Source organism: Aphelocoma coerulescens, chromosome 4 (assembly GCF_041296385.1).
Source record: "Aphelocoma coerulescens isolate FSJ_1873_10779 chromosome 4, UR_Acoe_1.0, whole genome shotgun sequence".
Classification (NCBI taxonomy): domain Eukaryota; kingdom Metazoa; phylum Chordata; class Aves; order Passeriformes; family Corvidae; genus Aphelocoma; species Aphelocoma coerulescens.
The window spans coordinates 79,022,734-79,046,716 of record NC_091017.1 but is presented as its reverse complement, the minus strand read 5'-3'; positions in this window follow the sequence as shown (position 1 = coordinate 79,046,716).

The window sequence follows — 23,983 nt, the reverse complement described above, 5'->3', positions numbered from 1 at the left end:
GACACCTCCTGGGATGACCTCCCTGGGCAGCTCCTTCCAATATCCACTCACCCCTTCTGTGAATAAAACCTTCCTGATGTTTGTCCTCTTGTCCTAACTACTCTCTGGCAATGCGAAGCCATTCCCCCTTGTCCTGTCCCTTGTCCCAAGTCCCTCTCCAGCTCTCCTGAAGCCCCTTGGTGATGGATGGACATTGAAATCCTATATCGGGCATTTTGAGACAGTGCTGGTCTTACCGGGAAATGAGATGGGATTTTCCTACATGGGAATTCCATTCAACTCACTCCCAAGCTCTCCAGCAGGAGTGGAGGTCTCTGGTGGACTGTAAGGAACCATTTTCCCAGTTAGGTTGAAAGGACAGACTCAAAGTTTGGGGAGATGCTCCGCAATCTGGGCAGGTAGAGAAGATGAGAGGAACCTCTCTGTGGACACCTTTAGATCTGGGTGTCAATCCTGCATCGCTTCCTGATCCCTGCCATCCTCCATGGCTTCCTGAGCCCTGCAATTTTCCATTGCTTCCCAGTCCCTGAAATCCTCCATTGCTTCCCTGTCCCTGCCATCCCACATCACTTCCCTTCAGGTGCCATGAGGGCAGGAGGTGCTCTGCTTTCCCCTGGCACAACCACAGCCTGATCCAGTGGGAGATGTCCGTGCCTGTGACAAGGGGGTCGGAACTGGATGGTCTTTAAGGTCCCTTCCAACCCAAACCATTCCATGATTCCGTGATTCTGTGATAACGCTCTCCCTGAGGCATTCATACAAGCACCGATTAACATTCCACATTTCAGCTGGTGTCAGCAAGGGCAAAGGAGGAATTTGCCCTCAAAATCAGGATTTTTATTTATTTTCCTGTGGCATTCCATTGCCCTGAAGCTGCAGAGCAGGTGGCAGCTGAGGCACAGGTGCAGCTCCGTGCCCTGACACTGCCAGTCCTTCCCGAGGAGCAGGGACAGGAGCCCTGGGGCCATCGGCTCCACGAGCCAGGTTCCGCTGGCACAACCTCAGTTAATCTTTCATAGTTACTGAGCTCCATCTCAGCAGCAATTAAACTTTCCTGGTGTGGCATTGGCAATGTGTCCAGCTGTCCATATGGATTAGCTCCAGACTGCCCAGCTCTCTGCACACCAGACAATAAATAACTGCACCGATTTTCATCCTCTACGAGTAGGGAAGCTGAAGTAACTGGAAAATAAAGGTGCCTCCATAACATTTCCTGTCTCCTGAGTTATTTATTCTGCTCAGGGCAGTTATCTGCCGTGTATCCAGTGGAACATCTCCCAAAAGGCAGTGTCTGCCCTGGCTCTGCAGTGATTTGGATGTTATTTTTCAGCACTAGATAAATGGGAACGCTCAAGTACAGCAAGGCAAACATTCCTTAAAATAATTAAAATGCTGACAAGAAAATGCAGCTTGATATTCAAACCCATCTCCTGTTACAAATCCAATTAAACATGTTTGGCTCAGCCTGTCCTGGCACTTGTTTATCCACATCCCTAAAAATCATCACCTCATAATTTATGAGTGGGGCTAAAGAAAACAACACCCATGGGGGCGCATGGCGGGGGTGACTGGGTGAGAGAGAGGAGACGCAGCAATGAAAAAGTAAATCCCGCTGGAAGAAGCAGCAGTTCCATGCTTGCTTTCCCTGGAAGTACAAGGAACAGCCTGCTTGATTTCAGTGCCGTTTCCCCTCGTTACAGCGGTGCAAGGGCGAGCAGAACGAGCACGGTTGTAGTGCTGAGAACAGCTCCAAATGTCATCGGGGAGGAACTTGCCAAGTGCTGTTCTCCACTGCAAGTGACTGAAGGGCTCCTCTTGTCACACAAGCCCGAAATTCTGTCATTCCCTTTATTTTTAGCAGAGCAATTCACAGGCGGGGAGGGGAGGAGGAAGGGTTTGCTGAATGTTTATCGCTCACACATCACACAGGAAGCTGTTCACATTCTTTATTAATTGACTAACAATATCCAGAGACTTACTCAGGCTGAGAGGGAATATGCTCAAATCCTCTCCAGTAAAATGTCACCTGAAATGAAAATGGCAGAGGAATTTTTAGAAAGGCCATTGCTGGGGGAGATTCTTGGAGAGAGACGAACCTGCCTTCCCCAAAAACTCTGTCAACCCCAGGTGCTGTTAAAGGTGGAATGTAATATATTAAAATACAGGGATTGATTAATGTGCTAATTGCAGAGGAGAATATAAAATACAATCGTGACTGCAAATACCCTGGGAAAAAGGAATATTTGAACATCAGGTCGTGGCTGGTGCCAATGACATGTTAATTGCCAAGTTTTCAACGTGAGGATTTCTGTGCTCCAAGGTAGTTGGAAACTCATCATTATTGAGATCTGATCAACAGGATTCCTCAGCTGTTCTGGAAAATAAATCTCAGCTGGTTTAGTGTCTGTGTATTTCAGTGTCAGGTAACCTAAGAACACCTACACCTGACTGAGCTTTTTCTCCCTGGTTTGTGATTGAAAAATTTGATTTGGTTCCATGGGAGAGATCCAGGTAATCTCTACATCCAGTTCCAGTTAAAAAAATGGAGAGGAAGAGGGAAGTGAGTGAAGTGTGTCAGAAGGGTGGGCAGCAAGGAGAAAGCAAGTGCTGACACACCAGCAGAGTGATGAGGCAGGTGATTCAATTAGTGAGGGACAGTGGGAGTTCTCGGCTAAAAGAGGAGCTGAAATGTGTATTATTAGTGCCAGGGAAGGAGTTCAGTCTGAGGCTGCAGGACATGAAACCGGGAATTAGGAGAAGGATGATAATAGCGAGGTAGAGCTCCCGAGCAGAGCGCAGGCTCCGAGGAGAATGAAGGGAACAAAAGCATGAATGGGGAGGATGTGCTCCATGGCGTGCGGGGAGCAGCCGGGGCTGGAACGGTGGGACAGAGCCAGCGCAGGGCACGCCACTGAGCAAAGCTGGGAACGGATTCTTCTCCTGGCTGGCTGCAGCAGCACCAGCAAAGTGCCCTGATTGCTGAAATCCCAGCGGGAAGGCTGGAGGGTTTATTGGCTGATTCTGGCTAAATCAGATTGAAGGATAAACAGAATCTGGGCTTAGCTGTGGTTTCTGATCTGAAAAGTGCAAATCAGGATTAAACCAGGAAAACAGTTTAATGGGATAGAATGATTGGAGGAACTTGGGCTCAGCATCCCCCCACCAAAGCTCAGACTGGGATATTTAAGCGGGGATGGCCGCTGCCTCGCAGTCCATGGCGACGGGTGGAAAAGACCTTAAAAACCACACAGTGCCACCCTCTGCCATGGGCAGGGAGACCTTGCACTATCCCAGGCTGCTCCAAGCTTCATCCAACCTGGCCTTGGACTGCCAGGGATCCAGGGGCAGCCACAGCTGCTCTGGGTACCCTGTGCCAGTGTCCCTGTGCCATGGGGAAGAATGACTCAGGAAGGTGCAGTCTCTGAGGGGATACAGCTCCTTTCAGTGAGCCCAGAGGGTGCCCAGGAAAATCAAACACCTGCTTTAGCTACTCTGATAAGATGCCCAAAATTAGATTAAATAGACCCAGGTTTTGGGAACTGGAATCTAGAGAAAGCTTGGGATTTCTTCCTGTCAATGGTGCATGAGTTAAAATCTGTTCTATATGCAGTGATGAAACCCCTGCATTGGAAAGGTCTGGACCTGGGGGGAAACACCCTCAGAGAGGGTACTGGGGATACACAGGGAGCCTAAGAGAGGGATTGAGAGGACTCGTCCCCAAATGAAGCTTTACTCTGAGGGTCAGAAAGCTCCGGATGCAGTTTGGAGTGTGAAAGTGTCAGCTGGGATGGGAGAAGGAGCTCCAGCGCCTTCCTGGGTAATGCTGAGCCCCGATTTCAGACAAAAGGGGAACATTTGAGTTTCTCCAGTGACCCAGAGTGGGCTGGGAGCTGCTTCAAAACATTCCATGGCCTGACATCCCAAGCGCCAGCGCAGCTCCTGCCACTGCCACAGGCACAGCTTCGGGACGGGTGTCTTGACTCACATCTTATGCAATCCCTCTCCTCCCCAGGAAGTGAGAAGGAACCGATTAAATCTGCCCACACAGCGTCTCTAATGCCTGAGCTGAAAGTGCTGGGGAATTATGATGGATATATGAAGCCCTTCCCCAGGTTTTCAGGCAAATCAGGGGAAAGATCCTTCAAAAAATGTACAGCTAATTATGGATTTTCCAGCTGCGATAATGTTTGAAGGTCTAAGTCTTTAATTAAATCAGAGGTTTACGAGTGAACATTTCTGGTAGGAGTCTGTAGGGAGTAGCCTTTGAATTGGTAAATCAACTCCTGAATAAACCACTTGTCAAGCTGAAACGCTACGTTCCCTGAGTTCTGTGCTAAGTTTAAACAAGAAAATAACTGAATTTTGTGGAGATGAAAAATGGCAGTGCTGGGAACTGGAGATTTTTTCTCACCCTCAGGTGCAGAGTAGCTCCTGCAGAACATTTTCTGCTGCTGCTCCAGCAGTGGAATCGTTTGTGCTCCATCCCCCATTCAGCCCCTGCTCTCTGTGCTGCCCCACATCCACAGCCCCTGATTCCCTGGGAGGGTGGGCAGGCCCTGGCACAGGGTGCCCAGAGCAGCTGTGGCTGCCGCTGGATCCCTGGCAGTGCCCAAGGCCAGGCTGGACACTGGGGCTTGGAGCAGCCTGGGACAGTGGGAGGTGTCCCTGCCCATGGCAGGGGTGGCCCTGGATGGTGTTTGAAGTCCCTTCCAACCCAAGCCATTCCATGACTCTCTAACTGCACTGGTGGATTTTAGGCACTTCAGACCCAGATGTGCCAGGACTGCCCACGTCCCCAGACTGACCCCCCTGATCCAATCTGCAGCAGCATCAGGGCTCTGTGGCTGGGCTTGGGGAAGCCAAGGCATCTGTTTCATATCTGTTTTATCTGTTTAATGCCTGAAACATTGACAAGTGTTAAGTTTCCAATGTCTTCTTCACTTGCAGACCCACAAGGCTGCCCATCACACCAGTGCCCTCGTGGCACTCAGGGGATCAGAACTCCAGACCATCCTTTGTGCTGTTTTCCCTGAGTTCTGAAGCCACCTGCTCTCTTTCCTCACTGACCATCAGCCCACAGGCCGTTTTCCCACGATGGCCACATGACCAGCATTAAGGAATTGGTTCTGTGCTCAGCCATCTCCCCTCTGCCTGGTGCCCTCTCTTTGGTCTCTTCCGCCTTTGACTCCCCTGTCCTTCTGCCAAGTGTCCCAGTCTCAGCCCATCCCTGGAACGTCCCTGCACATCTGTGGCCATGTGCAGAGAACTTGGGCCGGACTGGCAGCATGGCAGGTATGGAAAGTTCAGTTCCCTCAGTACAGACTAATCTGAGCCCGGGTGTGTGAGCTCTCTCTGTAATCTGTGGGGGAAAATCAGTCTTTTAGGGCATGAGTCAGCTAATCTGTTTTAGTCTCTATTTTGGGAGGAGATGAAGCATGTCCTCAAATTTGCTGTTCTTCTCTGTTGACTTCAAAGGGAACCCAACGTGACTTGCTCAAATGGAGGTGTCTGTGCAATGAAAGTCTATCTTTGGGCCAACGAATCGCAACAATGAAGGGGAAGGGTGACTTCATCCATTATATATTCATTCTTTGGAGGGATGCACTGAACCTCAAGCTCTGCTACCTGGCTGATGCACTGCTCGCTCCTTGAGGAGCGGGTCCCTTTCCTTGCTCTGCTTCTTTCCAAGGACAGGATCTTGCCTACAACTCCCAAGAATTTATAGACAACATACGCTGTGACCCTTCCCTACCTCTGGAGCTTCCCAGTCCTCCCTGTGCCTTTCACTTTTCTCCTCCTGATGTAAGAGTTCCTTGATGTTCCGCACTCCTGCCTCAACAACCTCATGCTGTGTCCTTCTCACTTCCTTCCGTCCCTTCCCTGCTCTGCCCCCACACCCCCATCCATGACTGGGAATGTCTCCCCATAGTCACACCTTAGGTTCTCTCACGGCCAAACCCCTCTGCTCTGACCCCTCTCTGCCACCTCCATTCCTGCCCCACCCTGCTCTGTCTCCCCCTCCAAGGTCCCTGAACACACTCAACAGTTGCTACTGCAGACTGATGAGTTCAAGGACTTGGCAAATCCAACTGGATCAGATTGCTCAGGACTTTGTCCAGTGAAGTTCTGAATACCTCCAAGGATGGACATACTGAGCCTGTCTAGGATTCCTCCAGTGCCCATCCCTTTCAAGACCTCAGAAATGCTCATTCCAGAGTCCCTCATGAAAGTTAAATGAATAAAATGTTAAAAAGTTAAATCTCAAATCCAGTGGTTCATCCTCACCTTCCCTGACCCGTGAGTCAGTTCCAGAAGTTACCCTCACCTTGAAGTCTTGTCCTTCTCTGGAACCTTCCTATTTCTCCCGTGGCTCCTTCAGGGCAGACATCTTCAGTGTAGACTTTAGAGGATTTTCTCTCCCCTTCATGAGCTGGAAGAGAACTGGACATGCCCTGGCCATGTGTGCTGGGATCCAGAACCCCCCAGCCCTGGGCTGATCCCAGCGTGGGCAGCAGGAAAGGTGGGAATTCTGTCCCTGGGCCCCCTCAGGTGAGAGCCCACCTGCAGAGCTGCCCCAGCCCTGGGGCCAACAGCAGAAGGACGTGGAGCTGCTGGAGAGAGCCCAGAGGAGGCCCCGGAGCTGCTGCAGGGCTGGAGCCCCTCTGCTCTGGAGGCAGCCTGGGAGAGCTGGGAATGTTCCCCTGGAGAAGGGAAGGAGCCAGGGAGAGCTGGGAGCCCCTTGCAGGGCCTAAAGGGGCTCCAGGAGAGCTGCAGAGGGACTGGGGCCAAGGCCTGGAGGGCCAGGAGGCAGGGAATGGCTTCCCAGTGGGAAAGGGGAGCTTGGGCTGGGATGTTGGGAAGGAATTGCTGGCTGGGAGGGTGGGGAGGGGCTGGGCTGGAATTGCCAGAGCAGCTGGGGCTGCCCCTGGATCCCTGGCAGTGTCCAAGGCCAGGCTGGACACTGGGGCTTGGATCCACCTGGGACAGTGGGAGGTGTCCCTGCCCATGGCAGGCGGGCTGGAACTCCCTGGGCTTTAGGGTCCCTTCCAGCCCCACGCCTTCCCCGATCCCCACTCAGCACCAGGACCCCGCTCCGCTCCCTCAGCGCTGCCGCTCCTGCAGGAGCTGCCCCGCAGGGCCCGGGCAGCGGAGCTGCCTCCCCTCACGCCGCCTCCCCTCACGCCGCCTCCCCTCACGCCGCCTCCCCTCACGCTGCCTCCCCTCACGCTGGCCGACATTGGCTCATTGTTCCCTCCCTGCTCCATCTGTCCGGCCCCATCTGTTCGTGCTGCCGGAGCCTCAGACCTTTGTGAGACACAGCCTGTCCTTTTTATTTCTGGGTCTGAGCAGCGAGAGCTGCAGCGGGGCCTGGCTGGGAGCGGGGCTAACGGGCACTTTAATCAGGGAATTCAATAAAAAAACCATTATTTTATGTAATTTATATATAAATAAGAGTTCCTTCGTTGAACTCGCGCCAATGGGAGCCTGGCCTTTGCCTCGCATGAGAGAGAAGCCTTGACTTTGTACAAGACTTGACCTCCCCAAATCGTCCCCAGGGGTAACGAGTGACTGCCTCAGTTTTAACCATCTGATCATCCAGAAATTACTGAAGTTACAATTATAAACCTCCAAAGTAAGAGTCATAACATGCAACTGGAGCTCATTTCCAGACTTGGCTGAGAAAAGGCTGTAACCAGACTGAGCAATTTTAATTTAGGTAAATTAAGGGTTTAAATTTAGCCTGGTAACTAAAATCCCACGAATCACAAACCATCGTCCCGTGTTAATTGCACGAGCATCCTCTTATTATTTCTTGGTTTCTGACCAGTCAGAATATCCTCAGCCCAGCATTAGTCATGCCCTGGGTGTCTGGGAACTTGGAATACTTGATATTGTGTTTCTTTCTTACTTCGTGGAAAGGTTTTTTATTGCTTTTCTATTAAAATACAGTACAGGGCTATTTTGGAACAGAAACCTTTAAAATTAGCTGAGTTTTTATACTTTGTAAAAATGAGACCTACCTGAGAAACTATTTCAATGCTCATTCAATTTAATACCGAGTACCTGAAGCAGTAAAAGATTTTGCTCTTAATCATATTAATGAACTTGATTATTTTAGGAACCCAGGCTGCCAAGCAGGTTATCTATTTCAGTCTGCAACTGCATCATAAATTAACAGAGCAATTAAAAGCAAACGTGGAGCAAATAACAAATCTGTGAAGGGTTTCACAGGTAGGGTGGTTGGGCAGGGGGGGAATGGTGTGAAAGCAGCAGAGTCCCAGGAATTTGTTTTCGAGTTGTCCCATTTGGTCATTCCCAGTGCAGTCAAGAAGGCAATGGGATTTCCTTGCACAGAAGTTAGGATCATGCTATCTGTAGATGTTTTCTACATGGACTATTTGTTTTATTCTCTCTTGAAGGGGTAATGACTTTAAACTGAAAGAGGGAAGATTTAGATGGGATATTGGGAAGAAATTCTTCTTGTGAGGGTGGGCAGGCCCTGGCACAGGGTGCCCAGAGCAGCTGGGGCTGCCCCTGGATCCCTGGCAGTGCCCAAGGCCAGGCTGGACATTGGGGCTGGGAGCAGCCTGGGATGGTGGGAGGTGTCCCTGCCATGGCCGGGGTGGCACTGGAGGGGCTTTAGAATCCCTCCCAACCCAAACCATTCCCTGAATCTGTATTTATAGGACACATATCCCAGAAACATTTCACATTCTGGATACAGATTAACTCCAGAGAAATCCAGTAACAGAAGGCAATATTTATGTCTTGTAGCTGTAAAAGTCCCAGCCAGAAGCAAAGCGCTGAGCACTGTCCAAGGGGAGAAGGAAGGGTTTGTTATTCAGAGTTACCCACCAAAGACTGGGAAAAGGAGCAGCTCCAGTTTGGGATGGGGGTGGTCACCTCTCTGGGGGCTTTGGCTGTTCAAAAGTCCTGGGAAGTTTTGCTTCACCACCAACCTTATGGGAGCAGCTTCCTCTGCAATTCCCACTGTGGGAGCCACTGTGGGAGCCACTGTGAGCTCTTCCTAATTATGGCATCAGGGAATGGCCTGGGTTGGAAGGGACCTTAAAGCCCATCCAGTGAGCATGCCATGGGCAGGGACACCTCCCACTGTCCCAGGCTGCTCCCAGCCCCAATGTCCAGCCTGGCCTTGGGCACTGCCAGGGATCCAGGGGCAGCCACAGCTGCTCTGGGCACCCTGTGCCAGGGCCTGCCCACCCTCACAGGGAACAATTCCTTCCCAAGATCCCATCCATCCCTGTCCTCTGGAAGTTCACCCTCACAAATTCCACCCCCAGAGATCCCCTGGGCTTTGCAGACATCAGGTTCTCCTGGAGGACAGAGCCCAGAGCAAGGCCTGGGAGCCTGAGCTGTGCTTTTCCTGCCCTGAAGGCAGCACCCATCAGTGTCCCTCAGGTAATATTTATGTGACAGTGCCATTAACTCCCCAGTGTCTCCAGAAGATAAGGGAGAATGTTTTCCATGGCAGGTTTCCTCCTCACATGCCCAGCTCCCCCATGGAGCTTTGCCTGAACCCAGAGCCAGCAGGGCTAGGGACAATGATCTCCAGGCCTCAGCCATCCTTGTTCTAAATCCCTCGTGCCCATTTCATGCCTCAGATGGATCCCAGAGGATTTTCCATCCCGGGCTCTGCGCTGCCTGGGAACAGCTCAGTTACTCAACTGTGCCCTGAGAGCCATCAGTGATGAACGCTCCAAACACCCTGTGCTGGGCTGCCAACCTCGAGCTGAAGGGTGGTAAAAGAAAGATGAGAGGAAAGGAAACGCAAGATGATTGATAAAAATATAATTCCGCTGATAATTCCATCTGTCAGACTAATAACTCGCTCGTAATGTTTTTTTAATAATAATAACTTCTGCTTACATAACAGCTCCTATATGTGGCTTTTTAAGCAGTTTGTAAGTATTAATTAAAGCCCAAAACAGCCATGTGAGGCAGATGGGAATTCACATCCAATCTCCCTGTCATCACTCCCGCATTCCACAGGCAGGGAAGCTGGCAGGGCTGGCTCCAGGCTCTGCAGCGCTGCAGGCGAAATTGAGATTGCTGTGAACAGAGCAGTTCTGTCCCTGGCGTGCAGGGACCCGGGCGTGCAGCAGGGTGGGATGAGCAGCAAGGAGGGTTTGGGACACCTCCTGCCAACACTGCTCCCTGCAGACCTCAGGAGGCAGATCCAGCAGTCCTGGGGTGAGACCCGGCCGTGCGGAGCCAGGGTACCCTGGGCACAGCTCTGGTCACTGCTGGGATGGTCAGAACTGCCCCCATCCTGCTGCCCCATCATTGTTATCATCATTATTATTTTTATCTTTGATGCTGTTATTTGGGTCCTGGCCATGGTCCAACAAGGCAAAGCCTCCCCTTGGGCTTCAAGACACACAACTCAAGTCACTTGGCCCGAGCTGAGGCAGAACAGGCACACAAGGTGACCCATTGTCCTGGCCAGCACATGGCTGTCCCACCTGGATGGCTCTGAGCTGCCAGAGGGGCAGTGGAGCTCAGGCAGTGGAGCTTAGGGAGTATCCACAGCCCTAAACCAGGTGCTTCTCTTTGCTGGGCTCTTTTTTACCCCACCTGAGCAGATCAGGCATGTGTGGGACACAGACACCGAGCCCGTTTGCATCAGTACAGAACTCCATCCCTGATTTTAAAACAAATCAGATTTGTAATTACCCTATGCAGATGCTGCTGGCTGAACCAAATGTCCACAGTGAGTTCTTTCAGGTTTTAAGTTGATTGTTTTAGTTGCAAAGACAAAATGCAACCCCCAGTGCAGCACTGGGAGGGGTCACACATCCACAGTGGCAGCTCCTGGTTTGCATCCCCCAAAGCCAGGCCCAGATTCCCAGCTTTGTCCATCCGCAGCCACTGACCTATTCTGGGCTGAGTCACTTTGGCTGTGCTGCCTCAACCTTTTCATGCTCTCCCCCACTCCCTTCAATACAGAAACTGATCTGGGGATTGATTTTAAAAGTGCATTTCTTTCGCTCTCCTGCCTGTTCCAACTGCCAGGCTGGGACTTGACACAGCCCTTGCCAGAGCTGTCACCAGGAATGTGTGATGGGGACTTGTGTCTGAGAGGTCATTCTGAGTGTGGGGGTTCGGAATCAACATCTGAGAGGTGCAAGACATCCATCCTCATCCCCTGGGCTGCCTGAGACATCCATGAGCTCAGCTTCCTTGGAAACCAGACTTAGGTGACTGCACATCCATCCCTCTGTCTGTTTATACTCCCAGTTTTAAAGGGATAAAGTAATAACTGAGAGCCTTGGGCAGCTTCAGCCATGGGGCCACGAAGATGAGGAAGAGTCCGCAGGGGAATCCATATGAGGGATGGCTGAGGGCACTTGGAATGTTCAGCTGGAGCAGAGCAGACTGAGGGCAGAGCTCAGTGGGGCAGCTCCGATCTTTGTGACAGGGACAGGATCCAGGGAAGGGCTGGAGCTGGGCCAGGGCAGGGTCAGTTTGGATATCAAGGAAGGTTCTTCCCCCAGAGGGTGCTGGCACTGCCCAGGCTCCCCAGGGAATGGGCACGGCCCCGAGGCTGCCAGAGCTCCAGGAGCGTTTGGGCAGCGCTGCCAGGGGTGCCCAGGGTGGGGCTGTTGGGGGTCTGTGCAGGGCCAGGGTTGGACCAGATGATCCCTGTGGGTCCCTTCCAGGGGAGGATTTTCTATGATTTTACAACCCAAATGTTGTGAATGTCCCAAGCATGGAAAGATTTTTGTGGAGTGTCTTAATTAGAGCCCTGGGGGGTATCAGGGGACCCAATTAAGAGCTGCAGCTCTGTAGGACCTCAGACTTCCCTGGTGTCCCTAGCACTGCCCACCTTGTTCACTCGCTCGGCTTCTCTCACTTGGCTCCCACCTGTCCATCCCCACCTGCCTGGGCTGAATTCTCTCCTCTCCCAGACAATTCTTTATGTCAGAAGTTGCCCTCTCCACCCCCATCTCCTTCTCAGCCCCTCTTCCACTCCACTGCCCTTTTCCCTGTTCGGTTTCCGTTCCCCTGACGTGCCCACCATGTGCCAATCCCAACCTCTGATCTCTGACAGTGACTAACAGGGCCAAGCTGAGTCACTGCTCCTGGCTCAGCATGGATCCACAGATCCCAACACCACGTCACTCCTGGACACAGTTACAGGCAGGAATTGGGTCCCCTCAGGTGGCTTTTCCAGCTGCCACTTTTGGCTACAGGATTGCCCAGAATGTGCGTGTGGGCAGTGAACTACGGTAGCCTGAGTGTTGTGGGGGTGTGGGAGTTTTCAGTAATTCGATCAGCAGGGTTTCTGTGCCTTCCCACCTGTGAAGGGACATGCCCTTGGCTGAGCTGTTTGGCATCCACCCTACTCTGATCTTAGAAGCTCCTTTGAAAATCCATGTGCCACGAATTTGGGATTTTCTACAGCAGCACAAAGCCATGGCCAAGCACAGGTCTGGAAGAGCCTGGAATCCCATTGCCTGGGAAGGAGAAGTCCCCTGCTTTTTGGGTTTTTTCCCTGCTGAGATGGAGCTGAGCCATAAAGGCCACAACATCCATGGGACTGACCTCGGAGCAGGGCAGTGATCAGGGACACTGCAGACAGGAGGAATGTGCTCTTCGGAGAGTCAGGGAATGGGTTGGGTGGGAAGGACCTCAGAACCCATCCAGGGCCACCCCTGCCCTGGGCAGGGACACCTCCCACCATCCCAGGCTGCTCCAAGCCCCAGTGTCCAGCCTGGCCTTGGGCACTGCCAGGGATCCAGGGACAGCCCCAGCTGCTCTGGCAATTCCAGCCCAGCCCCTCCCCACCCTCCCAGCCAGCAATTCCTTCCCAACATCCCAGCCCAAGCTCCCCTTTCCCACTGGGAAGCCATTCCCTGCCTCCTGGCCCTCCAGCCCTTGGCCCCAGTCCCTCTGCAGCTCTCCTGGAGCCCCTTTAGGCCCTGCAAAGCTCCAGTCCTGCCGATAGAGAAAGGAAATGTTTCCAGTGAAGTTGTTTCCTGGATGCAAAGCTGAATTGCTGCACCCAGCACAGGCACTCTGCTGCTGGCTCCTCCTGCTCCAGCTGCTCATTAAGGCATCCTGGCTGTTCCTTTTCCAACACCTCCTTTCAGCTGCTCAGAGGTTTTGCCAAGCTGGAATTGTTTGGACAAGAATTTTCTGGGACAAATGTTCCTCTCCACCTGAGATTTTGTGTAAAGTTTCTGGTGAAACAGTTCTGTGGTTTTCCAGGAATGAGGGGAGGAGAAAATAAACATTGTTTTGCCAGATTAGAAAACGTTTTGGAGTGCTCTAAAATGTGGAGATCCTATCCCAGGAAAATCCTCCTGAACAGTTTTGGAAAATCTGGCTTTTTTTCTTGTTCACCTGGTCCAGTGGAAGGTGTCAAGAAGTGTGGCAGGGGTTGGGATGAGATGGGCTTTAAGGTCCCTTCCAACCCACCCCATCCCATTATTCTCCAATATCGGAAGTGCAATGATTCTGTAAGAAGGAAAAGCAAACACAGACGTTTTGGCAAAGAGCACAAAAGGGTTTGAACACCTCTGGGGAGTTAAAGCCTCAGCTTTGCTCTTCCAGGGAAGAGTAATTCAGCACCAGCTAATTCCATGAGTCAGCTCCTCGGTGTCAGGTGGCTCCAGGGGCTGGCTTGGCCCTGTGATTCAGTGGGAATGGGAATGTATTCCCTGTTTTCCATGAACTTACCCATGACAAAGGGGAAGTGAAACCTGGCAGTCCTTAACAAACATTCCAGGTTCGGCTCAGGCAAGAGCCTGAAGTTTGCAAAGCAGCACAGCATTTTACGGAACACACAGAGAAACAGCAAACATTATCCATCACCTCATTCCTGAGTGCAGGGAAGCTGTAGCAGGGAGGGGTTGGAATCACCGAGGAGAAAGTGCCGAATCACCACTTCTGATGTCACACCTTCAAAGCCTTGCACCACAGGAAAGTCACAACAGTGCCAGTGAAATTTCATCTCCTGGAAAACAGGCGTGTGTCTTCCTTGGAAATCTTCGAGCTTCCAGTGCTTCCTGGCCTTTACAGCTTTTACTGTCAGTGTTTGTAGATGAAGTCTAAAAAAAGGGGGGAAAGAGAAGAAAATGCTGTGTGGAGATTAAAATAGAAAATATTTAAATGTTCTGTATTACCGCACGCCTGGTTCCTATGGTATATCACCGTGTCCCACAGCCATAGGGAGGAGGAGGAGGAGGAGAAGATCCAGCAGGCAGGAATTGTGCAGCAAGATTGATTTATTTAATTATTTTACAAACTCTTTTATAGACTTTTTTCTTCAGAGTCTAATTGGACAAAGGACCAGCCACCCCTTGGGGGTGATTGGCTAAAATCCTAAAACATCCATTGTCAAAATATTTTTCTACTATACCATAAACAAGACTTTTCAAGGTTGCAGGTGTCTGGGTTGTTTACCTTCCCTGCTACCTCTTCTGTGAGAGAGAAAAGTCTCTCACGGACTTAGAAACTAGCAAGAAAATCCTTGCTAGCAGCATTTTTGTATCTACAGTTCTGTACCAGAACTGGTTGTCTCAGGGCTAAGAGTAAAAAGTCGTGAGCATGTTCAGACCCTGAAGGCACAGGGATCATGCCTTGGACAAATCAGGAAATTCAGGAAATAGGTATTTCCTGAGAAATCAGCTTTATTTCTTCCATGGAGAAAAGAGGAAAGGAGAATTCCCTCCAGTCACTGAAGAAACAAAGCTGCGCACAGCAGCAGATGTCTGTGTGTGTGTGACGTCGGAGGCAGGGCAGGACTGTCCCAGGGAGGTCAGGGTTGGAGTGGACCTTGAAGATCATCCAGTTCCATCCAGTTCTGACCAAATCCCCCATCCCCATCGGGTGGGGGATTTTCACCTGATGGCCCCTTCTAAAACACTTCCCAACGTTAATGAATTAAATCTGACAATGTTCCTCTGCCTCAGTGCATCAAAAAACCTTCCTGGGTTTGGCCCATGGCAGCTGTGGCTGCCCCTGGATCCCTGGCAGTGTCCAAGGCCAGACTGAATGGGGCTTGGAGCAGCCTGGGACAGTGGGAAGTGTCCCTGCCCATGGCAGGGGTGGCACTGGGTGGGATTTAGGGTCCCTTCCCACCAAAACCACTCCCTGATTCTCGCCCAAACTTGTCTCATGGGAGGTGTCTCCAGAGCCTCAGCCAGCAGGGCTGGATAACCCACGGCTCTGAAGCACTCATGGACTCCCTCTCCAGAGGTGACCTGGGCATGGACCGAGGACGTTTAACCAGGTCCTTTCCCCTCGGGAGGCCAGGGCATGATCCGGGCATGAGATAATCCTCATTTAATCAGCAGAGCCGAGGGGTGGCCGAGGGAGCGCGGCCCTGCCCTGCGGGAGAGGGGTGATCCCAGAAACCCTGGGCAACTAAACATTCTCCTGGGAGCTGAAATCCCCTGTAGGAAAAGCTGCTGATTCCAGGTGGCAATTCCCAGTGCTCAAACGTGCAGCTGAACTGGCTGGATCTGTCCCAGGATCCTGATTCCCCCCCAGCACCTCAGTCCCAGCTCGCTGCAGCTCCGAGCCCTTCTCAGTGCTCAGGGGACAAAGAGGAGCAGAGGGATGGGTCAGTGCCTGGCCAGGATTCCCTGGGTAAGGAGCTGGGATGGAGCCAGAGCGTGGGAGAGACACGACCCAGGACTTCCAGAGGATTTCCCAGTTAAAATATAGCCTCTGTTTGGCACAGAGGGACTGCCTAACCCAGATTTGGGGAATCACAACAGCCAGGGCTGAGTGCGAGCACTGCTCTGAGACCTGAAAGCAGAAAGCATTTTAAAAAACAGGAAATGAAATTCTTTTCTTTATATACAGATCCAGCAATCTGGGGAGTCACCTTTGTGTTACCAGAACACTTTGGGTCCACAGCTCTGAGCAAATCCTCATTTCTGGGTATTTTTCCTGTCTGTGAGGGAAGGAAATGTTTGGTTTTTACATGGAATCATTGATCTGGTGGTTGTTCCTGGGCAGAGGTTTAAAGGGCCAGCACTGAAAGAGGTGATCAAGCTTTATGAGTGTCTGCCCGCAGGAACATCGTTTTTTATTTATCTATTGTCCCAGAATTCCTTAAAGCAGACTCAGCTCCTTCTTCTGTTTATTTTTAGTTGTGAACTGGAGCAGGGAAGCAGAACTCAGTGTGAGCTGAGCCTGCATCTGTCATCCCTGGCTGTCACAGCACCACAGACACCGTGTCCGTGCCCTGCCTCCCATCCAGCAGCGTCTCCAGCCATCACATCCCGCTTTCCTTGGGAAAACTGGCAAAAGAGCTCAAAGAAGGAACTTTACAGCATCAACAGGCTCCAGCATTGCCGCTAAATCAGCACCAGGTTCTCTTGTCAGGGGTTTCTATGGAGACACTGCACTGTCCTGGCAGCACTTTGTGCTTCGTGCTAATTCTGTTTGTGTTTGTCAGAGTGGGCCGGGCCCTGCTCTGTCCATGAGGAGTAATCCAGGATTCCCCTGGATCCATCCAGCAGAGCTCCGGGCACAAAGCAAGGAGACAGCGGCGTTTCCTTCTAACTCCTGCAGGATTTAACCAGGGCTTGTGCCTCCAGGTCTGCCCAGAGAGGAGAGTCCTGGAGGGCACTTGGGAGCGAACCTGGCCCTGTGCCATGGTCATGGTGGGAGCAGCTGAGGGAGCTGGGAAGGGGCTGGAGCGTGTCCAGGGAAGGGAACGGAGCTGGGAAGGCTCTGGAGCCCCAGGAGCAGCTGAGGGAGCTGGGAAGGGGCTCAGGCTGGAGCAAAGGAGGCTCAGGGGGGACCCTGTGGCTCTGCACAAGTCCCTGACAGGAGGGGGCAGCCGGGGGGGTCGGGCTCTGCTCCCAGGGAACAGGGACAGGAGAGAGGGAACGGCCTCAGGCTGGGCCAGGGGAGGCTCAGGGTGGACATCAGCAGGAATTTCTGCATGGAAAGGGTGGTCAGGCCTTGGCAGGGGCTGCCCAGGGAGGTTTGGAGTCCCCATCCCTGGAGGTATTTCGGAGCCCTGTGGATGTGGCACTTGGGGACACGGGGCAGTGCTGGCCTGGGCAGTGCTGGGAGAAGAACTGGACTCAATGGATTTGGAAGGGCTTTTCCAATCACACAGTTCTGGGATTCTGTGTTTGTGCACCCAGTGGGGCACACTCAGTGAATTGGCCAGGCTGTTGCAGAGGCTGGAATTAATTCCATGCTCCCTGCAGCCCTTGGTGCTTTTCCAAGCACCACTTCCAATCGTGCCCGTGACCCCCCCCTCAGCTCCTGTTCCCTCTGATCACAAGGAGGGAACTCACACCTGGCCCAGCCCCACTCGGAGATGAAATTATCCAACAGCTTTTCATTTGTGAGAGTTATTTGCTTCCTTGACCAGCTCATTGCTCCTTTTCAGGAAAGCTTCCAAGAATGTGGAGAGACGCTCTCCAGAATCGTTAATCAGAGCAGCGGGAAGATTTATTAACTCTGCTCTCCGTGCAATAAACCCATCAGGCTCCAAAGTCAGCTCTGTGCCATCAATTCCTCCTCCAAATTTAAAGGCTTCTAGAAAGGCAGGTCCATCCAGCCAGCCCTGATTTATTGCAGGTGGCTGCAGGATTGTGATCCTGACTCAACTCCAAAATCCAGGAGTAAAATGAGAGCAATCCTTTTTTTCAGTATTAATTACATTAATAAAACTCAGTGATGTTCATGCCAAAGGTTGGGAGTGCAGGGACATCCATGGAACTCTTCAAATTAGCTGCTTTGGTGTCTCGGTGTGTAATTAGGGAAACTCTGAGCTACAGTGTGGGATGTAAATGAACACAAATTAAATCTGTTCTGTAGCTCAGCCACAGGAAGAACAGAATTTCCCCTCTCACTCAACTGGGCCGCCCAAAGCTGGGGGAGAGGGGAAAAGCATCACCCTAAAATGCAAGTGCCAGGGGGCATTTTTTACCCCAAAGTACCATGGGGTGAAGAATGTGGCTGGATCGGTGTTCAGATTGACTCAGAGAACCCCACATTCCCGATCCAGGACATGATCGCATCCCTGCGGTGCCAGAGATGTCCCTGGGCTGTTCCAGCACCTCCTGCTGCAGTCACACACTGGGCACCCTCTGGACTTCGGGGCACTCCTTTTCTCCAGCCTGAGCCCCTTCCCAGCTCCCTCAGGAATTCTCCAGCCCCTTCCCAGCCCCGTTCCCTTCCCTGGACAGCTCCAGCCCCTCAGGGTCTCTCCAGAGCTGCCCCCAGCACTGGAGGTGCCCCAGTAGTGCCAGCCCAGGGGACGGGCACTGCCCTGGCCCTGCTGATTCCCAGGCCCAGGAGCTGGCACAGCCCAGGGGCCACTGGCCTCCATCGGCCTCGTGCCCACCTGGACACCCCAGGCTCGTGTCCAGCCGCTGGCACAGCACCCCCAGGGCCTTTCCCAGCCCCTCTGCCCAGCCCCGAGCGCTGCAGGGGACGCTGTGACCAACCTGCAGGACCTGGCACAGCCTCCCTCGAGTCTCTGCAGGACGCTCCCTGCTCATTCCCAGGGTCGACCTCAGTTCCCAGTAATCCCCGTGGGCACTGGAAAACCGGGTGTGGAAACTGGATGGCTGCCTGGGAAGGGAGGGGACAAAGGCGCCCGGAGCCTTTTTCCCGTCCCGGGGCAAGGAAACGGCTCCTCCCCGTCCCGCCAGCTCAGCCTCCGTGCCCCGTCCCTCTCCAGGGGGGGTTTAGCCCGATGGCTCCTTAATGAACACCTTGATGTGACTGCAGGGCTGGCACTTGCATCTCCTTGGGGCCCGGGCTCCCCGGCACAGCTGAATGTCCCCGGCACAGCCTCTGCCACCCCAGCACTCCTCACCTCCTCTCCCGGGAGCCCCAGGGGAGCCCACGAGCCTCTGTCCTGCCCTAAAAACCCTGCCCAGGCTGGGAGACCACGCGGAGCCGAGCAGGAGGGGCCCGAAGAGGACGCACAAGCCTCCTGATTTGCATCCGCGATGGGCATTGGGATGTCCTGCAGCTAATTAGGAGCCTGACGATTCTCGGGGCTCGTTGAGGAGCGTCAGCTGAAAACTGTAAAATAGAAGTTCAGTGTTTTGCTTCAGGCTTTTTCTAAATAAAGCAGTCCAGTAATTTGGTTTAAAACATGCTTTATTTAAAAATATGCACAATTTGTTTAGAGGTGATTAAAACCAGCGTGAGATAAATGAAGAAAGACCTATTTGGGGCTCAGTGAATCATTTCATTCAAACTGAAAGACTTGGAAATGTTTGCAGCTTCCCAGTCATTACATCAAGGCACACAAACTCTTAGGATAAAAAGGTGATTTTAGAAAGAAGTTGAGAAAACGGTCCCCTCGTGCTTTAGGACTTTGTTAGAGCCAAATCCTGGCGTTCCTGGGAGCCCTGGCCTCAGCCCCGTGCTCACCCTGAGCCCGGTTAATCCTCCTGCCCCCGACTGCTGTGTGCAAAAACACACTAAAAATACTGGGATTAGGGCGTGTGAGGAAGGAGAGAATAGAAACCCCGCTCCTGCTCCCTCTGGCTGCTGCCAGAGCTGCTGGAATTAGTGCCTTGCCTTTAGTCTGGGGTGGGATTTGGTTATTTGGGGGGCAGCAGAGATTATTTCTGACTGTTGCCTATTTTTAGGAGCGGGGCTTTGCCAAGCTGCTCTGCCATTCCTGTACTCAGTGTCATTCCAGAGCTGCAGGCAGCAGCCACATTCCAGGGATTTTACCCCAAAATCGGTGGCTTGGGGTAAAAAAGCAAGGATGCAGGAGAAGGAATCTGTAAATGTGAAGGGCAGGGAGAGCTGTGGTGGCCAGGAGAGCACCCAGAGAATGTGGAGATGTGCAGCAACCTAAAACCAGGAGGGAGATAACCATCGGCCCTGACCTCGTCTGGCCCAGGCTCTGAAATTCCAGCCTCGTGCCCAGGAATTAAAAATAAGGAGCCCCTTTTGGCAGGCGTTTCATAGAGCCTCACGTGCTGCTTGAGTCTGCTGGGGCTGCCCGGCCATGCCTGAGGAAAATCCTCCCTGGAGAAGATCCTTGGAGCAGCCCCTCTCCTCCCCGGGGCTGGTGGACGGCGGGAGGTGGCCCTGAGCTCCTGCCCCACCTCTCCAGGTTGTCTCCTGTGCCTCCGGAGCATCCGCTGCAGGCACCAGGAATAGGCACCCAGGGAGACGGCGCCGCTGGGCCTGGGCCAGTTTCCATGGAAATGCGGAGCTCTGCGTTCTTCTGGAAGGGGAGATGGATGGAGCGATCGGAGTGGGAGACGGAGGGCAAGGACATGAGATCCACACTGCCAGAGGGCAGGAATGGATGGGATATCAGGAAGGAATTCCTGGCTGTGGGGGTGGGAGGCCCTGGCACAGGGTGCCCAGAGCAGCTGTGGCTGCCCCTGGATCCCTGGCAGTGCCCAAGGCCAGGCTGGACACTGGGGCTGGAGCAGCCTGGGACAGTGGAAGCTGTCCCTGATAGGTTTTAAGGTCCTTCCCACCCCAAACCATTCTGGTATTCCCTGATCCAGTGTTCCATCCCTGGGCTCTCTCCTGTGGCCATCCCAGCAGGAATCACTGCTGAGCCGCACTGTGCCCTCCAGCCTCTGGAAAATCCATTGCCAGGTCCAAGAGCTTGGAATGCTGCTCTCTTCTCCATCCCAGAGACCTGGCAGAGGGAGCTTTGGGGTGGTTGCTGAAGAATTTGGGCTCTGGGGTTGGCTTTGGTGTGGCTTTGGTGGGGGTGGTACAAAGGAGATGGATCTGGGAGGTGGGGAGGGAATTCCAGGGTTGGGTGCAGCACCCACACAGCAGCTGTGGAGCTGTGGGTGCTGCAGGGCAGCCACCCTTGGGTGCCCACCCTGTCCCTGCTCCCTGTGCCACAGGAGTATCAGCAGCACTTCCAAGAGGGATTCCTTTAACATTCCCAATTCCATTGGCTGCTCCGCCCCCGCTGCACAGCAAACCTGAGCAAAGGGCAGAGATTCCCAGGGACACTGCTGGCCGTGAGGGATGGGAGTGCTGGGGAGTGGGAAGTGCTGGGGGGTTCTTGTCTTTCCCTCAGCTTCCAGGATCAAAAACCACGTTGGAATTCCAGAAGCATCGAGTATTGAGGATCAGAGACAACAGAGCTTTTCTTGTCCGTGGGAGAAGCCTTGGAAGGGGCCGGTATTCCCAGCAGGGAATTCCCAGCTCTGCCCATCGGCACAGAGGGGCTCTGCTCCCCAGGAGGAGGGGATTGAGCAGCCCTGGATCCATCACACACCCATTGCTCGGAGGCTCTTCTGAACCTGCAAGGCTGGAAACACTGGGAACGTTCCAAAGGCACGGAAACGGGGATTTCTTCACCTAAAACTGACATCATCTCCCAGCACAGGAAATGGAGAGAGTTCCAAGAGGCATCAGTGGAAAAATCCCCCAAGGAGCACTAAATGTGGGGCACCAGGTGCTGCAGAGGTGCCATGAACGTTCAGAGCTTGGAGAAGACATCTGGAATTTGCACTTTTCCCCAGTTGCCTGTGGGCTCTGGGCACACAGCCCCGAGTTTGGCTGCCAAAGGAGCTTTGCCATGAGCCAACCCTGAGCCCATCCCTCTGGAAAAATGAATTCCAGTCTCACATCAGCACTGCCCATCTCTGCCCTTGCCCCTGCCTGGGGCTGCCTGCTCTTCCCTGCCTTATGTTTCAGTGGGCAAAGTTATTCCCAGACCTTCCCCCAGCTTCTCTCTGCCTGTGGCAAGGCAAGGCAGGAGGAAGAGGATGATTTTCCTCCTTTCCATGGCAGCTTCTCCCTTAAATAGGGCTGTGAGTCCCAAGAGTATCCAACCCCTGCCAAAACCTGCCAGATTAAGGGGCAGAGTCAAGCCAAGCCTCCAAAGATGAAAACCAGGGGAGAAACCAGACGAAGCCGAGAACTGAGGCTGGATTTCCATGCTGTAAACCCCAGCTGGGAGCACGGACTGGGGAACTGGGAGGGAAGGAGGCTGCTGAGCCACTGCAGTGGGTTGGTGGCAGTGTGGCAGGACAGAGGTGGCCCTGGGACCCAGCCGGCCGCGGCTCCGGGGGAATCAGCGGGGTGGAGCAGCAGGAGCAGCGAGGAGCTGGCCAGGCAGGACCCTGGGCGTGGGCAGGAGCCCAGGGTGGGTGGCCAGTGCCAGGCGGGCGCAGGTGGCCGTGCCAGGGGGAGCCCCGGGCTGGCAGCCCATGGGATGTTCGGAGGGGCTGGAGGTGCCTGAGCCCCTGGAAAGCCCGGAGACACCCCCAGAGACACCCCCAGCTCCCAGCAGCACTGAGGCAGAACCAGCCCCTGCTTTGGGGTCGTTCTGCTGCCCCAAGGACACCCCCAGTTCACGGAGGGACCCCAAATCCCTGTGCCTGGCTGACCCTTGGTGGGGAGATACCCACGGACACCGGGGAGCTGCCCCAGCGCTTTCCAGACCACTGCAGCTCCAAACGCCTCGTGCAAAGCCTCCTGCAGCACCTCAGGGACCGGGGAAAGAGAGAGAACCCAAAAACCGGGGCAGAGCCTGAGCCTGGTCCCCCCGGGGTGTGTGAGCGGCGGGGGGAGCTGGACACGGCTCGGATTTCCTCCCTGCTCCTTGTGACGACACAATTCCCCCCAGGAAGGCAATCCCGCCTCCTCGGCAGCCAAGGGCCCCTTCTGGCACGGGAAATGCGGTGCCAGCACCTGATCCAGAGCTTGGCTTCGGCCGTGGTCACGTTTCCCATTACCTCATGCGTGGTGTCACCTCTACAGCCACACTCCCTCCACCGACAATGCTGTCCTAGAGGGTCACTTTAAACTGGGTTGGGTTTTAGCATATAGAAATATAATATAAAAAGCTTTTTAATAGAAATCTCTGTTTCTATCAGGATTAAGGGATGAAAGCATTCATCCAGGGGAGCTGGGGACATCAGACAGGACCTTCACAGCCACTCCTGCACAGGCAGATGAAGGTTTATAAAGCACAGAATGGTGGTTGATTTTCTTACCTGGGGAGCTGAACAGTTGCTGCTATTTTAGGATCAGCTCTGAGGCTGAGGGAAGGTTTATGAGAGCAGCCCCTGTCCCGTGGCTGTGGCAGGAACCTCCCAGGTGTTGTCTAAAAGGAGGGACAGTATTTTCCATGTCTGGGAGATGTGCTGGCAGCAGAGCTGTCCTAGGTGTGCACAGCAAAGATCCTGACTCCAGCTCAGAGACTGGAGATCCTACACATCCCAAAGCCTGACAACCCTGACGGGCAAAATGGGCACAGCCAAATAAAACCAGAGTGACCAAGGCTGGGTGGGTCCAGTGATGCAGCCAAGGAGAGGTGGAGAGGAGATCCAGGACCCCCAGGTCCATCCCTTGGTCGTGTCCCACCGGCATCCAGCACATCCCTCACAGCAGGCTGGGCTGGTGCTCAGTGGCCACAGGTGGAGAGTTTCAAACCTGGTCACCATCCTGGTCCTCATCATGTCCTGAAGCTCCAAATTCCAGTGTCACTGAGCACTGCATGGTGAGATTTGCTTTTGATTTACTGAAACCCATGGTCTGACCATTGCCCTGGGCTCCCCTCATCTCCTGTGAGGCGACAGACGGGGGGAATGGTGGGATCCCACTTCCACACTCTGATCATTGCCTGGATCTCTCCAGCCCCTCTTTTGTTTCCAGCCTGGCCCTCACAGCTCATTCCCTGAATCTCCAGGGGGGTTGGTGCCTCCTTGCCCCTCTGTGCCAGCGCTCTGGTGCATTTGCAGAGGCAGCAGCTGCCCCCAGTGAGGGGAGGTGCTTCGAGACACAAATCCCAGTGCTCTGCCCAAGGTGATGCCGTGACTCATCCTGGAGCCAGGAATAGCATGGAAGCAGGGCCCCTTCACCTGCTGCTCCTGGCTTCACCTGCTCGCCTGGCACGGCTGTGGGCACGGGGGCACAGCCCCAGCACATCTGGCCCTCCAGCAGGGCTGAGGGCACTTGGAGGCAGGGAAAACAGGCATTTAGGGGAGGCCCCCTCCTCCTTCCCATCTCCTTTGCATCCCACAGC